This window comes from Geotrypetes seraphini, chromosome 2 (assembly GCF_902459505.1).
Source record: "Geotrypetes seraphini chromosome 2, aGeoSer1.1, whole genome shotgun sequence".
In the NCBI taxonomy this organism is placed as follows: Eukaryota; Metazoa; Chordata; class Amphibia; order Gymnophiona; family Dermophiidae; genus Geotrypetes; species Geotrypetes seraphini.
Genome location: NC_047085.1, coordinates 263,090,258 through 263,106,460, shown reverse-complemented (window position 1 = coordinate 263,106,460; position 16,203 = coordinate 263,090,258). Strand labels below are relative to the sequence as shown.

Here is a 16,203-nt window from a genome sequence, read left to right as displayed (position 1 = left end):
GATAGCCACTAGTTAGGTGGCAGACCGCGTCTAAACATCGTGGAAATTGTAGGTGAATGAAAAGCTGGTCTAAGTGTGGTTTCTGCTTGGCTGAACTCGGGTTTCTATGGGCGGAACATAGACGTGCTTTGGGCTTCCGAAATGATATATTCTACACAGACTTCAGGAATCGTTTTTTTCCTCTTTTACCCCTCCTAATAGATTTAATAAGCCACCATATCAATAGGGCACATCGATATAAACATATTTCATGGAAAACATAGTACTTTTCTGCCCAAACAGTAATATGCTTAAAAAGAACCCCCTTTAATCTCACCAAACAGTGCTGCAATCAGCTCTTTCTTAAGAACAAAGAAAGAACATGAAAAAAGATGTCAATATTGCACACATTACTTCATTTCTCAGAGCTTAAAAATAGAAAAACCAGATATAGACCTTAACATGCATTTTCCCTCATTGCAAAATGGAGCTGTTCAGCTGCACAAAGCTGAACTCATTGTGAGATCATCAAGGTGAACCTGCAAGGTAGAATGCCACAATTATAAGATGTGCTGGGTGTTGAATTCACAACCTCTGTATGATCAGCACAGGATTTTAACACATTGAGCTACAACAGCTTCTAATCAGGTGGATCTCACTGCCCTGTCATATCATAGTTGAATGGCCTGCCTATGTATCATGTGCTTAGGAATATTACAGTGACCACAAAGAAAGCATTTGTGGCTCACCAAGTTAATGCGCCTTATTGTACCTCAAGCTCACTGCTTCAAATCCCACCTTCACTAATTTTAACAACTTCTTAACAGCTTGCTATTAGCTGTCATAAGAGGGTCTTCTAGATCAAGGGTGTCAAAGTCACTCCTCGAGGGCTGCAGTCCAGTTGGGTTTTCAGGATTTCCCCAATGGAATATACATGAGCTCTATTAGCATACAATGAAAGCAGTGTATGCAAATAGATTTGCATATTCAATGAGGAAATCCTGAAAACCCAACTGGATTGTGGCCCTCAAGGAGGGACTTTGACACTCCTGGTCTAGATGGTGAACTTTGCCATTTTTATCAGCACATTTCCCTTTCTAGGCAAACTTATTTTCACCTGCCCATTGCTACAACATCCTAAGCAATCATGGGAGGAAACGTCTCCTCTGACAAGGCAAAGCCATATGTGGCTCACCAAGTTAATGCACCTTGTTGTACTTGTCCATCTTCTCAAGCTCACCGGTTCAAATCCCAATAAAAATCTTAAACCTTTTTTCACCTTGTGCTTATTTACATTGAGTAGCAGCCGGGCATTAGTGTTTCCTTAATAAGCACCACTTCAGCTACTTCATTACATTCACCTTTGTCTTATCTAATGTTCCATGAGGCCCAAGCTACAAAGGAGAGAAGTGGGGAGGCCCTTAGGGGGTGGCAAACACGGTAGCTAGCATATCTCCACCCGCACAGCCTGCAACCAGTATAACATTTGAGAAAATGAGAGCTGGAAAGGATGAATAAGGTGCAACGAGGTGCCTTAACTTGGTGAGCCAGAAATGGCTTCTTTCAGTCAGGGATGAAGTTTCCTACCCTGACAGCTTAAGATATGCTTAACTGCAGCCGTTTTGGTGTGCTTCGGGTTCTCCGCTACGAAGCCGAAAGCACGCCTTAGCTACTGCCGTAACAATGCCTAAATGGAACAGTATAATCAAACCTGAGTTACTATGATTTTATGGCTCCTTGTGTAGCACAGCAGTTAGCATGAAGGTTGTTGTGTGAGCCTGGTGTGGGTTCGACTCCCTCATGTATTTCAGCTGATACAATACTCATTTTAATAAAAATTACAAGCTACAGACCAATCAAATCTCATTTTCATCTCAAACAGCACATTAGACAGGTTATTCACCTTCTCCAAGGTAGGGAGAACGAGAGGGCACTCTCTAAAGTTAAAAAGGGATAGATTCCGTACAAACGTAAGGAAGTTCTTCTTCACCCTGAGAGTGGTGGAAAACTGGAACGCTCTTCTGGAGGCTGTTATAGGGGAAAACACCCTCCAGGGATTCAAGACAAAGTTAGACAAGTTCCTGTTGAATCGGAGCGTATGCAGGTAGGGCTGGTCTCAGGGCACTGGTCTTTGACCTGGGGGCCACTGCGAGAGCGGACTGCTGGGTACGATGGACCACTGGTCTGACCCAGCAGCGGCAAATTCTTAATACAATGTCAGTATAATAGTTATGAAACACCTAACATCTAATATCAGAACATTCCAAATAACATAGGTGTGACACTAATGCTTTTTATAGTACAGCTTATCATATAGTTGAGGAGCCAAGTGCAGTTATTAGATGGAGGCAAGATAGATGGTACAGATAGAGTCCACTGGGATAAACTGATGAGTGGCTAAACTTAAGATAAATTGTTTGTACAGTTAAACAAGATATAAGAATCTAACTTAACTTACAATATGTATGGCAAGCTAGTCCAGGTGCCAAATGAGTATATAGTCAATTACTCTATGTATTAAAGGCTTGGGTGAAGATCCAGACTTTCACCTGCCTCCTGAAGTAGAGGTGGTCTCGAGTTAGACATAGCCCCTCTGGGAGTAAATTCCAGAGTATGGGGGCTACTCCTGAGAAGGCTCGCTGGCGAGTATCGTATCGTACCATTTCTTTTGACAAAAGTATAGACAGTGACGCTCCTTGAGAGGACCTCAGAGGTCTTAAAGGTATGTAAAGGGCTAGCTTATTCTTTAACCCCCCTCCTCCCCCCTCTTATCAAGCCGCATTGCTGAGCAGCATGAGCTAAATGCTGAGTCGCCCATAAGAACAGAATGGGTGGCACAGCATTCAGCTTGTGCTGCTGGTCAGTGCAGCTTGAGAAAAAGGGGTGGGGGGGGGTACGTAATCTTGCCCATTTTGTCTGAGGATCTTGAAAATCAAACATAACATTTTAACTTTAGCCCTGTAAAGTACTGGCAGCCAGTGTAGTTTTTGCAGGAAGGGTGTAATGTGGTCACACTGCTTGCAGTTTTCTATCAGTCATGGTGCAGCATTCTGAATTAGTTGCAGTCAGTGAGGGATTGACTTTCATTGTAGTTAGTTTTAATGCTTATTTCAACAATATGATAAGCATGTGTGTACATGTATGTACACATATGTAAATAAGTGCACAAATAAGGACTTAAAATTTTTTTAATATTAATATTTAAATTCAGAAAGGATTATGTTGACTTTTATTGTCTCTTTTATTTAAATAGGCATATACTTACAGTAGGTTAAATGTGTGTAAGGTTTCTCACGTCTGTTTAATTTTTGGACTGTGGGGCTACTCAATTCCAGTCTTCAAGGTCCACAGACAGGCCAGGTTTTCTGGATATTCAGAATGACTGTGCATGAGAGCGATTTGCATCCACTGCCTCCTTGATTTTTTTAAGGCTATGAATGGATTGCTGCCTAGTTATCTCTTTGATTCTTTCAAACTTGTTAATAGGAAACATTTACGTATAGAACACCTCTTTGATTTTCCATCAGTAAAGGGATGTGTCTACAAACGTTTCCTTGCTAAATGTTGGCATTTCAGGCAGCTGTATGGGAAAAAGAAATTGGTATTCACATATCATTTCTCACACCTTATTCAGCCTTTAGAAAAATGTTGAAAAACATATCTTTTTGGCAAACATCATGACTAATTCATTGTGATCTATTACATTTCAGCTTTTAGATAATTGTTGGAAATATAATCTCTGGTAAACTTTATGATCGATCGTGATCTACTAAATTGTTAGTAATTCTTGACTTGTAAACTGCACAGAAGCGTGAGGCCGCTGCGGTATATAAGAATCTATGTAATGTAATGTAATTGATATGCAAATCTCTTGCATGCATATTCATTGAGGATATTCAGAAAACCTTCCCTGCCTGTGAGCCTCGAGGACCGGAGTTGAGTAGCCCAGCTGTACTGCCTTTGCTGTATTTACAAGTTTATGGGGTCCTTTTATCTACATTTAGTAAGAAATGGCTTTAGTGATTCCTTACGTGAGTTTTTCCCACGTGCTTAAAAGACATATTTACTACAGCCTTCAAAAAGGACTATTTTCTATTTTAAAAAAAATATATTACTGCAGAAGAATTTACTGCCACCTAGTTAGAAGGCAGGAAGAACTCTTCCATCTCTCTACCCTTGAAACGTCCCCTTAAGAAATTGCAAAAAAATTACTGTGCGCTCATGGGGAATTTATCAATGTGTGCTGCTGTTAAGATGGGTTATTTTACCATAAGTTGTGCTATTTTAGAACAAGGTCTCATTACATAAAATGGACCCCTGTACCAAAATAGCATGACTGGTGGTAAAATTTTTAACAGGCAGACAGATCACTTATCTTAATTGAAACTTGAATGTTAAAGCCTTAGCCTTCGTCTATCTGGGCCGACGCGGTTTTTTTGAGTGAAATACAAAGCATCTGAATTTTTAACAGGCAGACAGATCACTTATCTTAATTGAAACTTGAATGTTAAAGCCTTAGCCTTCGTCTATCTGGGCCGACGCGGTTTTTTTGAGAAAATTGGCAGGTCTAAAAGCACGCTATGCCTTAATGCCTGTGGCTAGTGGCCCTGACGCAGTGGAGTGTAATTGATTTCCACGAAACGCTGGCCGCGTCGGCCCAGATAGACGAAGGCTAAGGCTTTAACATTCAAGTTTCAATTAAGATAAGTGATCTGTCTGCCTGTTAAAAATTCAGATGCTTTGTATTTTACTTGAAGATATATATAGTATAAACATTTTAGGCCGCACTTAGAAAATTTTTAGATTATAAGAGTAGTGCTGTTTTGAAAATAAGTAAAGAAAATAAAGAAAAAGAGTATAAGAAAAAAGACGTTTTGATAAAATAGAAGTTAATAAACTAGTGCAGTTAGGAGGCCTATGACTAGAGTGTGGAGCCTGGAATACGCTGATCGTCTAGTCCGTGATAGGACTTTGCGTATGCTCTGAATCTGAGGCCTCAGTGTGATACAGGAAAAAAAAGGCCTCAGTGTGATACAGAGTATATTATTAAGTGGTTATTATTAGACACATGAGTATGAGTGGTGGTAAAATAGGCCTTCTTAACGACAGCATTCCCCCTTCAGCATGTGCACATGCTAAAACTCACTAGAATCCAAAGAACCTGGCTATAACACAAGTCCATATACAACCAAAAAAGGTTGTCTAGAGAGGTTATTAGGGTCTCAAGCGCTCACAGCTATATGCCCGTCAATCACATCAAGGCAAATAACTACCAAGTGAGCTGTCATCGGTCCCTTACATTCTCCTCTCTTATACTTTTCATAATTTGAATAACTTTAATAATTTAGTAATTTTAATTTTGTTATGCCATTACTCTCGCATTATAGTTATAATTATAAGGTACTTAGCTCCGGTGTGGACTCTTAACCCGGGCCAGCTTAGGGCAAAAAAGAACGACGGAAGATCTTCGTTTCGCTCCCATCAACCATGAAAGAGCTTCGTCAGGAAAAGTGCCGAATGCCAACACTGTGTATAAGAGAACTAGAAAAACTCCCAAACCCCAAGATCAAAACTGTAATCAGGGGTAGAGACCACTACACAAGGAGAGGGGAAGGAACTAACATGTTCCGCTATAAATAGCCGTAAGAAAAAATAATAACTGAAAATTATAAAGAGAGCCCTCAGTCACACAGCCACCTCCTGCAGGAGGCAAAGGCTGTCACTGGCTTACACCAACAGGTGTCAACTGTGAAACATCCTAGGGCTCTCTAGTGAAATTTAGTGCCCTAGGATGTTTCACAGTTGACACCTGTTGGTGTAAGCCAGTGACAGCCTTTGCCTCCTGCAGGAGGTGGCTGTGTGACTGAGGGCTCTCTTTATAATTTTCAGTTATTATTTTTTCTTACGGCTATTTATAGCGGAACATGTTAGTTCCTTCCCCTCTCCTTGTGTAGTGGTCTCTACCCCTGATTACAGTTTTGATCTTGGGGTTTGGGAGTTTTTCTAGTTCTTTGATTATTTCAGCTCCCATTTTTTCTCGGGTTTTCTCAGTTTCTGTTGAACACTGTGTATAAAGCATAACTTATCACTAACTACTCTAATCAATTATTATTTTAAACAAATATAATTATAAATACTCAGGCTTATAATTATATTTGTTTAAAATAATAATTGATTAGAGTAGTTAGTGATATGTTATGCTTTATACACAGTGTTGGCATTCGGCACTTTTCCTGACGAAGCTCTTTCATGGTTGATGGGAGCGAAACGGAGATCTTCCGTCGTTCTTTTTTGCCCTAAGCTGGCCCGGGTTATGAGTCCACACCGGAGCTAAGTACCTTATAATTATAACTATAATGCGAGAGTAATGGCATAACAAAATTAAAATTACTAAATTATTAAAATTACTAAAATTATTCAAATTATGAAAAGTATAAGAGAGGAGAATGTAAGGGACCGATGATAGCTCACTTGGTAGTTATTTGCCTTGATGTGATTGACGGGCATATAGCTGTGAGCGCTTGAGACCCTAATAACCTCTCTAGACAACCTTTTTTGGTTGTATAAGGACTTATGTTATAGCCAGGTCTTTGGATTCTAGTGTGTTTCACAAGAGTTTGGAGGATTGTTGAATATTGCCACATGCTAAAACTAACACAGAATACTTTAGCAAATCCTGTTGATTTTTTGCTCTGTTAAGTGCATGTTAAGGGCTTAACCAGCATTGCAAATGGACCCCTATGTTTTTATTTCATTCTTTAAATAGATTTTATGTGAATTAGCCTCTGATGCAAGTTTAAGTCCGGCTTTTTCAGATTATCTAAATAAAGACCGTGACCTTTGTGGAAGCCTTTTTCTGCCACTATTTCTTTCTTTCTTTCTTTTTTTTTTTTTTTTTTTTTTTTTTTACTGTAGTGGCTGATTTTTGTGCTGTAGTGATTGGCTTCTTTTTATTTTTTGCCTTCATAAAAAAGAGGCACAAAATATATTTATAAAATCTTATATACTGCAAGTGATAAAACATTCTTTGTGGTTCACAATACAATTAAAACAATATATATATATATATACAACATATGTAGGAATGGAGGTACAGTTTAATAATTAAGGTAAATGGGCTGTGAACAAAAGAAGCCAGGGTTTAATCCCACTGCAGCTCCATATGATTTTGGGTGAGTCACTTAACCCTCCATTACTTTGTCCAAACTTAAGATTGTAAGCCTTCTGGGGACAGGAAAATACCTGCTGCATCTGAATGCAACCCACCTTAAATTACTACTAGAAAAGATGTGAGTTTAATCAAAATCCATCCATGTATTTTCCTTGCCAGAGGATGTGGAAAGAGCGGATAGCATAGCTGGTTTTAAGAAAGGTTTGGACAAGTTCCTGGAGGAAAAGTTCATAGTTTATTATTGAGAAAGACATGTGGGAAGCTACTGTTTGCCCTGGATCGGTAGCATGGAATATTGCTACTCCTTGGGTTTTGGTCAGGTACTAGTGATCTGGATTGGCCTCCGGGCTACTGGGCTTAATAGACCATTGGTCTGACCCGGTAAGGCTATTCTTATGTTCTTGCCAAGGCACCCCGTTCAAAATTACCCAAGTGCAAAAACTAAAGGAATGAAATGGGAAAGGTAAACACAGAAAGAAACAAGAACACGGAAAAAATGATGATATAAAACAGGAGACAGCATGAGGGAGAAGTGATATGATAGATTAAAATAAGAAAAAGACTGTACTTTGAAAGACAGCTTATGAGGGGCGATCAATAATTTATCTACCTCAGCAGGAAAGAAAATAATTTTTCAAAAATATTTTGTTTTATTTTTCAATACAGTCTCCTGATAGCTCCATACACTGCAATGACTTTAACCCCTTTGAAAATAATTCTTGTTTGACCTTCAGACTAGGACGTCAAATCTTCCTTGACATCTTCACTTGAAAACTGCTGTCCATTGAGAGATTTCTTCAAAACTCGGAACAGGAAATAATCCAAGGGAGCCAGGTCAGGATGATTCAGCTGCTGAAACCCACATTCTCAGATGGCAGCCTCTGATTGGCATAACATGTGCTTTGGTGCATTGTCGTAAAGAAGAAGCACACCTGCTGTGAGTTTTCCTCATCTTTTCTCCTTGATTGACTCCCGCAAAATGATTTCTGTGTTGGCATAACTCTCCCCGGTTATGAACTCCAGAAACAAAAGTCCTTCATCATCACAGAAGGCAGCTGCCATAACTTTGCCTGCAGATTTTTCTATCTTGAACTTTTTTGGGGTGGGGGATGACTTGTGCTTCCATTGCATTGACTTCATTTTGGTCTCAGGATCTCTTTGATAGACTCAAGTCTCATCTCCAGTCACCAAACGATGAAAAAAATTAACTTGGTATTCAGGGAGTATTTCCAAGTTCTCCAGACAGCACTGGAGCCTCGTGACCTTCTGAAATGGTATCAGCTTTCTTGGAACCCATCTTGGACATGCCTAACTTTTCATGAATTATTTTTCAAACTATACCTGCCGAGATGTCCATTTCTTTAGCTATTAGGGAAATATTAATTCGTCTCACAAAATTAAATCCTCAACTTTCTTGCACATTTCTGTGGAAGTTGCTTCCAGTGAGAGGGTCATCTTCAATGGACTATTTGCCCCACTTAAATTGCTGGCTACAAATTTTTACTTTGTAGGATGATGGGACAGACTCACCATAAATTGTAGACATGAGTTTATGGATCTCCTTTGGCTTTTTCTCTTCTTTTGTGAGAAATTTTATCATTGAACAGTGCTCCAAATCTATCAGTTTTGTACTTGATTCGCACGAAGAATCTCCTGACATCCTGTCTCTTGGAATGTTAGATTCACACTGAATTTGTCAGCTCGGCGTGGCAGCACTCCTCATTCATCCATTTTAACGTGTGATTTTTTTTTAGTCTTTATTTTAAATCTTTCATTCTAACTCTTTGCACTTATTATTTAAATTTGTCTATGTTTATATATCATTATAGTTAACTTAGCTTTCCTGAGGTAGATTTGGCGAGGCTGGTGTAACAATGTTACAACATCAGAAAAGCTAAGTTAACTATAATGAATCACACAAAAAGAAATAAGAAGACTACAACTAATACAAAATATTACAATAAAAATCATCACAGGTAAAAGAAAATTTGACCATGTAACACCATTATTAAAAAACACACATTGGCTTCCTATCAACCACAGAATAACTTCTGTTTATTCCACTCAAGTTGTACCATCTTTTAATTATTCTAAACTGCATAGAACTTCACGGTCCTGCAGTATATAAATCGTTATTATTATTATTATTATAAACAGGCGCTCATTACATTGAAAATTCTAAAATTCAACGCACTGCTATTCCTAGACCGAGTTATCATTCCGTATGCTCCTTTCCACTCCTTATGATCTAAGGATAAAATTCTACTTACTGTTCCATCCCTACGAATCATACCACACTCTTCTCTGTCACCGCTCCCCAAATGTGGAACTTACTACCCGTTCAGGTAAGAGAAGAAAAGAACCTTGATAAATTCAAATCAAAACTAAAAAGTTTCCTGTATAGAGATGCTTTTAATTAATTAGTTAACCTCTTAAACTGAGTTACTATTCCCAATTGAAGTAGGCAATATAACATAACTCCTATTGTTTTATCCTTATTTGTTCTCTTTCCTATATCAAATTGTAGTTCTTCCCTGATTTCTCTATGAAGTACATATATCTGTCTATCCCTATATTGTCTATCCCCCTTATTTGCTAATTATTTATTGTCCATCGCTTTGTTATCTTTGAAAAAAGCGATTTTTCAAATATGAAATAAACTTCAAACTTGATGATATATAAACTTATAATAAGTGCAAAGAGTTAGGATGACAGATTAAAAAAACGATTATAAAAATCACACGTTAAAATGGATGAATGAGGGGTGCTGCCACACCGAGCTGACTGCTTAGGGGGGTGTTCTGAGAATCCTATAACGAGTGAACATTAAAATCTGAAAATAGCATTATTGTATGGTATATTGATTGAGACTCACACAATGCATGCATGAGTAACTTTGAGACATGTCACAACTTGCACAGACTTTTTTCAACAAGTTTGCAACTTTTGTTCATACTCGGATAGATAAAATATGAACACCCCTCATAAATTACATTGAAAATACTCATCCTTTAGATCTCTGGCTTTTTGTATGTTTTTTTGGAGAAATAATTACAAGCATGATTTTTAGCTTTTAGTATATATTTATATTTTTTTTAGAAATATGAGGCAATTACAAGTACGATGTCTGTTTAATTTTTTTTCTTACATTTTAGGCCTGATTCTATAAACGATGCCTAGTGGCGCCACTCCAAACGGTTGTCAACCACCTGCTAGGCATCCTTTACAGGCATACTTAGGGCTCTTTTTCTGAAGATGCGTTAGCGTTTTTAGCGCACGTACCGGATTAGCACGCGTTAGCCGAAAAACTACCACCTGCTCAAGAGGAGGTGGTAGCGGTTAGCGCATGGGGCATTTTAGCATGTGCTGTTCCGTGCGTTAAGGCCCTAACGCGCCATCGTAAAAGTAGCCCTTAGGCATCACTAGGTGTCCTTCTTTTCCTGGCCTAATTTACCAGCACCTAACTACAACGCCTAGTGATGGCTAAGTCACCGTACCTATTCTCTGCCCCTACCCATGTCAACTTTTCAGGTAGGTGTCATTAGGCTTTGGAGGATGCCTTGACGCTCCATGCTGATATCTGCGTGGAGCCTTTATTGATATTTTAATGGCATAGTCAATGGCTACACTATTTAACCCATCAATAAACAATTAAGTTGTAAGCGGATTTAAGTTAGGCATTGCTAGGTTCTATGATTAGGGTGCCTTTATGATTAGGCCCTTTATGATTTAAGGTTACTGTTAATTTTGATCAAAGCTTACACATTTGAGATGAACCATTTAGCCCTTTAAAAAGGTGAAATAGAGGTTTAAAAATTACATGTCCCAGAATGCACTGCAGAGGCTGCAAACGAATAATGAAGAATTAAGAAGGATACCTCCGGTAATCCCTCCTGTTTGAGTCTAGCCAAAAGTAGTACTTTTAAAAATGCTATATGTGCCAGGGAACCACTGTAAATCCCCATTTGAAAATATTAGATCCTGTATGTGCATTCTCTTTATGAAATGGGCAATACATATGTAGAATTTTGACCTCTCCAGGTCACACATAAAGGACCAGATTCAATAAATGGCACCTAGGCACCTAATTGGGGATGCCTAACTGAGTTCCGCTTGTATCAAACAGGACTCATAAGAACATAAGAATTGCCACTGCTGAGACAGACCAGTGGTCCATCATGCCCAGCAGTCCGCTCACGTGGCGGCCCTCTGGTCTAAGACCAGCACCCTAATTGAGACTAGCCCTACCAGTGCATGTTCTTGTTCAGCAGAAACTTGTCTAACTTTGTCTTGAATCCTTGGAAGGTGTTTTCCCCTATAACAGCCTCTGGAAGAGCGTTCCAGCTTTCTACCACTCTGGGTGAAGAAGAACTTCCTTACGTTTGTACGGAATCTATCCCCTTTCAACTTTAGAGAGTGCCCTCTTGTTCTCCCTACCTTGGAGAGGGTGAACAACCTGTCCTTATCTACTAAGTCTATCCCCTTCAGTACCTTGAATGTTTCGATCATGTCCCCTCTCAATCTCCTCTGTTTGAGGGAGAAGAGGCCCAGTTTCTCTAATCTTTCGCTGTATGGCAGCTCCTCCAGCTGTAATATGGACCATGCTGGGTCCTGTCCACATTGGAATCCGTGTTCCATTAATAAATATTTTTGCTCATCCAGAGACTGTGGTTGTTTCCCATTTTTTATTCTTAATGGGCAGCATTCATAGGTATAAGTTTGTAAAATGGTTTGACACCAATTTCCCTGTTTTAAGTAGTGGCACTGCGTAAGTTACTGTGCTTCCTCTATTGATTTTTCCTCCATGTATTTGAACAATGGCTGCTACCGCTACATGTACCAGCAAATAGTTGTGCATTCCTGATCCTTTTCTAAAATATCACTGGAACTGACCAGAGCCTGACCTGAATATCTCAATTCTGATCTTTAGGATTTTTCTTTATGGTATCTGTACGCAGACTTGCTGGGAGCACCCCCAACACCCCAACAGTTAGTGCACAGGCTTTGCACGTACCATACATACATTTTTGCAATTAACAAGTAGCAAGAGTGAAACTTTACTGCACTTTAGTAAAACGACTTCCAAAAGTCAGCCAGGGTAAATTGTTGAGTTGTGAGTGTCTGTTTGAATGGGCATTGGCTGCAGAATGCTACATCCTTTCTTCTGAAAAACTTAAAACATTTCTTTGAAAGTATTACTTTTGGAAAATGTTATCAGAGTTTGGGTTTTCCTATACTCAGCTGTTCACAAAAGTGCCAGGGCGGGGGTGGGAGTAATCCTTGATTTTGTTAGATCTAAGTTATTACCTAGTGCTATGTAACAATGATTTCATAGTGTTATATGATGAAGCGGTTCACTTTGCTTCACTAAGAGAATATCTTAATTTGAATAATGATTTAACTCAAATTGCCATTAAGAAACTAAGCTGGCGTATTACAAAATGCCGAGAAAAGATATAAGAAGGAATGTAAGCACTGATGTATTCACTGTGTTCTGACTCCCTTTGTCCTGTGTGTCTGTCATAATTACCGTAGATTGTATTTGTAAGCTCTTTTGAGCAGGGACCGTCTCTTGCATGTCCAATGTACAGCACTGCGTGCGCCTGGTAGCACTACACAAATAATAAATTGTTGCTGTTGTTGATCCTAGTTGTCTGATAGTGTAATTACTGGGGCATTAAGAGGGGCAATTTTATATATTTTTTCGGCATGTACAGCTTGGTTTTATGAGCATAAAAGGACATTAATAAAATTACCTTATGTGCTACAAGTGTACTACGTGACTTGACTTGTGAAGGCATATTCTGGGGTGAAGTATGGATGTCCTTTATAAAATACATGGGCATGCAGACTGTACACATGTACACTTTCGAGCTGCTGTGAATGTCCACAGCATCATTTTTGCCAGTTTATCCCAATAAATTTATAAAGACACTTAGGCGCCCACATATGTTTATTAATCTTAATCCAACACCCTTATTTATGGCTAGCTAATGATAATTTAGTGCCAGTTTCTCAAGAAAGAGGTCTTATTAACTTAGCTCCACTTGGTAAAATGTTTTTTTTTTCTTTTCACAAAATACTTTCAGAAGGGGCTCCTGGGAGCCCAGAAACATACTCCAAAAGGCCATTGTTACTTACATTACAAGAGACTTGGTTTGATTATCTATGCAGACTCCTGAACTTTGTATTAGGCGTGCTGAATAAAAAAATTACCACCACTCCTTTCCCCTTTTTGCTTTAAGTCATTTGAAAACATTCCATCAGCGCACATCGCCTATTGGCTGCAATCCAGAAAGCTCTGTCACCCTATTTAAATTAAGAATAAAAGGGCCAGAGTGTGGACTCTTGAAAACTCACATAAGCAACACTTACCTTATTCAAATATACTGCAGGACTTCTCTGTGTTCTTTCTGTAGCTTCTATTTTATTTCCTCACACCCACAACCATCGCTGAAAAATGACCAAAAAAAGGAAGCATTGAAATGTTAGAGGCATTCTTTATAGTTTGCACCTGGAAAACCCAAGTAAGAAGCCTCCACAACAACTCGTAGCCCCTCCCCTGATTTCCTCTTCTGCAGTCAATCAAAGGCAGTGACTGTGGGAACCGCACAGGAAATCAGAGGTGGAGACAGAGAGGGCCTGAAGAGTGAAACGCTTTTATTGCATGCTTCTAGAGCAGTACTCTCTGCAGTGCAAAATGTATCCCTGTTTGCAGCACTTTTTTTTTCTTTTTTTTTTTTAATAACAAAACTACACCTCCATGCCCAGAAAGTCATGTCACTTTAAAAAATGCACTATAAGCTGAGTCAAGCATGATTGCACACTGTCATACCTGGTAAAACTGTTACAACTAATATAAGAGGACAGTATCCAAACCCAGCAGTCAATAAATCTTAATAAATAAGTGCCAGCCATAGACCTCAACAAAATGCATACTGTATATTCAGCTGTAATACACAGTGCTGATCAATGCAGAAGAATATGGTGACTGCTGCTGGCTAAGCATAGATCCCTGAATTCTATACATGATGTTGAAATTTCCAGCATGGATCCAAGATGCGTGCGCAGCTAAATTGGTAAACAAGCCATTAACTATCAATTAATTGACCTTAACAATAAATTATTGAAGTCAATTAGCACTAATTTGGATTTGCATGCTATTCTACACCACTGGGGGCTCCTTTCACTAAGCTGCGATAGTGTTTTTAGCTTGCACAGAATTTTAGCATGCACTAAACCTGCGCTACGCGACTAGAACTAGCGCAAGCTCAATGCTGGCATTAGTGTGTAGCATGCGCAACAATTCTGCGTGCACTAAGCGCGCTAAAAACGCTAACACTGCTTAGTAAAAGGAGCCCTGTAAAGGAGCTTAGTAAAAGGAGCCCATAAAGCATAGGGTTATCAGATTTCCTCATGAAATAAAGGAGGACGTATGACCCTGCTCCATTCTGCCCGCAGTCCTGTCCCCACACAAACCTTATCTCTTCTTCACTGAGCTTGGGAACGCATCTGTAGGGCTTACAAGCATGCACGGATGTGATGCATGTGACATCATCGCGTCACATCCATGCATGCTTTGAGGCCCTTCAGACTGCAGCCCAGAGCTCAGGGCCTTCCAAAATCCAGACAAACTACTGGTTTTGGAAATCCATCCGGGCACCTGGACAGACTTCTAAAAAGAGGACATGTCCGGGATTTCCTGGACATCTTGTAACCCTAATAAAACCCAACTCTAAAGAAGGGTGACCAGGGATGCAGCAAGGGCGGGATAGGGGCATGGTGAAAATTTGCTTGCAGTGTTATAGAACACAGTAGTGTAGTGAGGGGACTCAGGGGGGCAGACCTCCGAGGTGCTGGCTTGGTGGGGGGCGCCGGCACCTCTCTGCCCTCCTACACTCATGCCCTCTTGTGCCTCTTTAAATCTTTGCCAGCGTAAGCAACTACTTCCACCCACAGCTTGCACTGGCCCGGTTCCTCTCTGAAATCACTTCTAGGTTGTGGGGCCAGGAAGTGACATCAGAGGGATAACAAATGCCAGCGTGAGCAGCAGGCTGGAGAAGCTGCTTATGCTGGGGAAGATTTAAAGAAGTATCGGGGGAAGGGAGGGTGCGAGTGTGGCATGGGGTGGGGGCAGAGAGGAGGGCACGGGGGTGCCACTTCCCCGGGCACCTCTTATCCTTTCTACACCACAGATAGAACAGAGTCATTTGCACACTGAAATGCCATGAGTTGAGAGCTCACTTAAAATGGCCAAAGCACAATTACTTAATAGGTCTGATATATAATAAGTACATCAACGATAGTTCAAACTAATATATCACTTTGCACAAATCAGTGAGGATTAGTAATGCTGCTATTCAAATTAGACTAAGCAATTCTCTTATAACTCAAGAGCTATAAGAAGCAGCACTCTAGAGTACACAACTTTATAGAGCAGTGTCCTGCAAACCTTTCTGACCGGCGGCACACTAAGGGGTAAATTCTCTATTACTGCATTTAACTTAGGCGTGCTTTGGACGTCCGATGTAAGTGAATAATTACGGAGTTAAGGGTCTTGATTAATGTTAATTGGGTAATTAACGACACATAGACGTCCCTATGAGGTACTTGACGAACTGACGTCTATCAAAAGCGTGCCAAATGGGGACGCTACCTGAGCGCTACCTGAGCGAGCAACTGCGTCTAAATATCGAGTATTATGTAGACATAAGAAACCCTGGTCTAACTTGGATTTCAATGCCATTTCAACTATCGTAATTGCGGCTCTTTGTTACACGCGAGGCAGACGTCCGCTGTGTTTTTTCATCAATAATTCCAATAGTGAGTTTGAATAGGTAATTTTCATCTTTTCTCTGTCCTAATAAATATAATGACACCATAATGTTATATTCAGCTCCTATAAGAAGTGGAAAGCATCATCAAAGTGCACCTGGAAGGTAGATATGCCACAAGTAAAATACAGGCTGGGATTTGAACCCTCAAAGGCCGGAAGATTGGTAGAGAGTGCCTTTCCTCACTGACCTACAGCTCCAATGCCTCTGGCTCCCTTT

The 16,203-nt window shown here is 39.9% G+C and overlaps 1 protein-coding gene across 1 annotated transcript in view; it reads right to left on the bottom strand.

Annotated features, from left to right (window-relative positions):
- Nucleotides 1–13,687, bottom strand: part of GRAP2 (GRB2 related adaptor protein 2) — a 366,164-nt gene extending 352,477 nt beyond the window's left edge. Inside the window, exon 1 of the mRNA XM_033929515.1 lies at nucleotides 13,526–13,687. The gene's annotated coding sequence lies outside the window, so the exon portion shown is untranslated. The remainder of the gene's footprint in view (nucleotides 1–13,525) is intronic.
- Nucleotides 13,688–16,203: the final 2,516 nt, after the last annotated feature.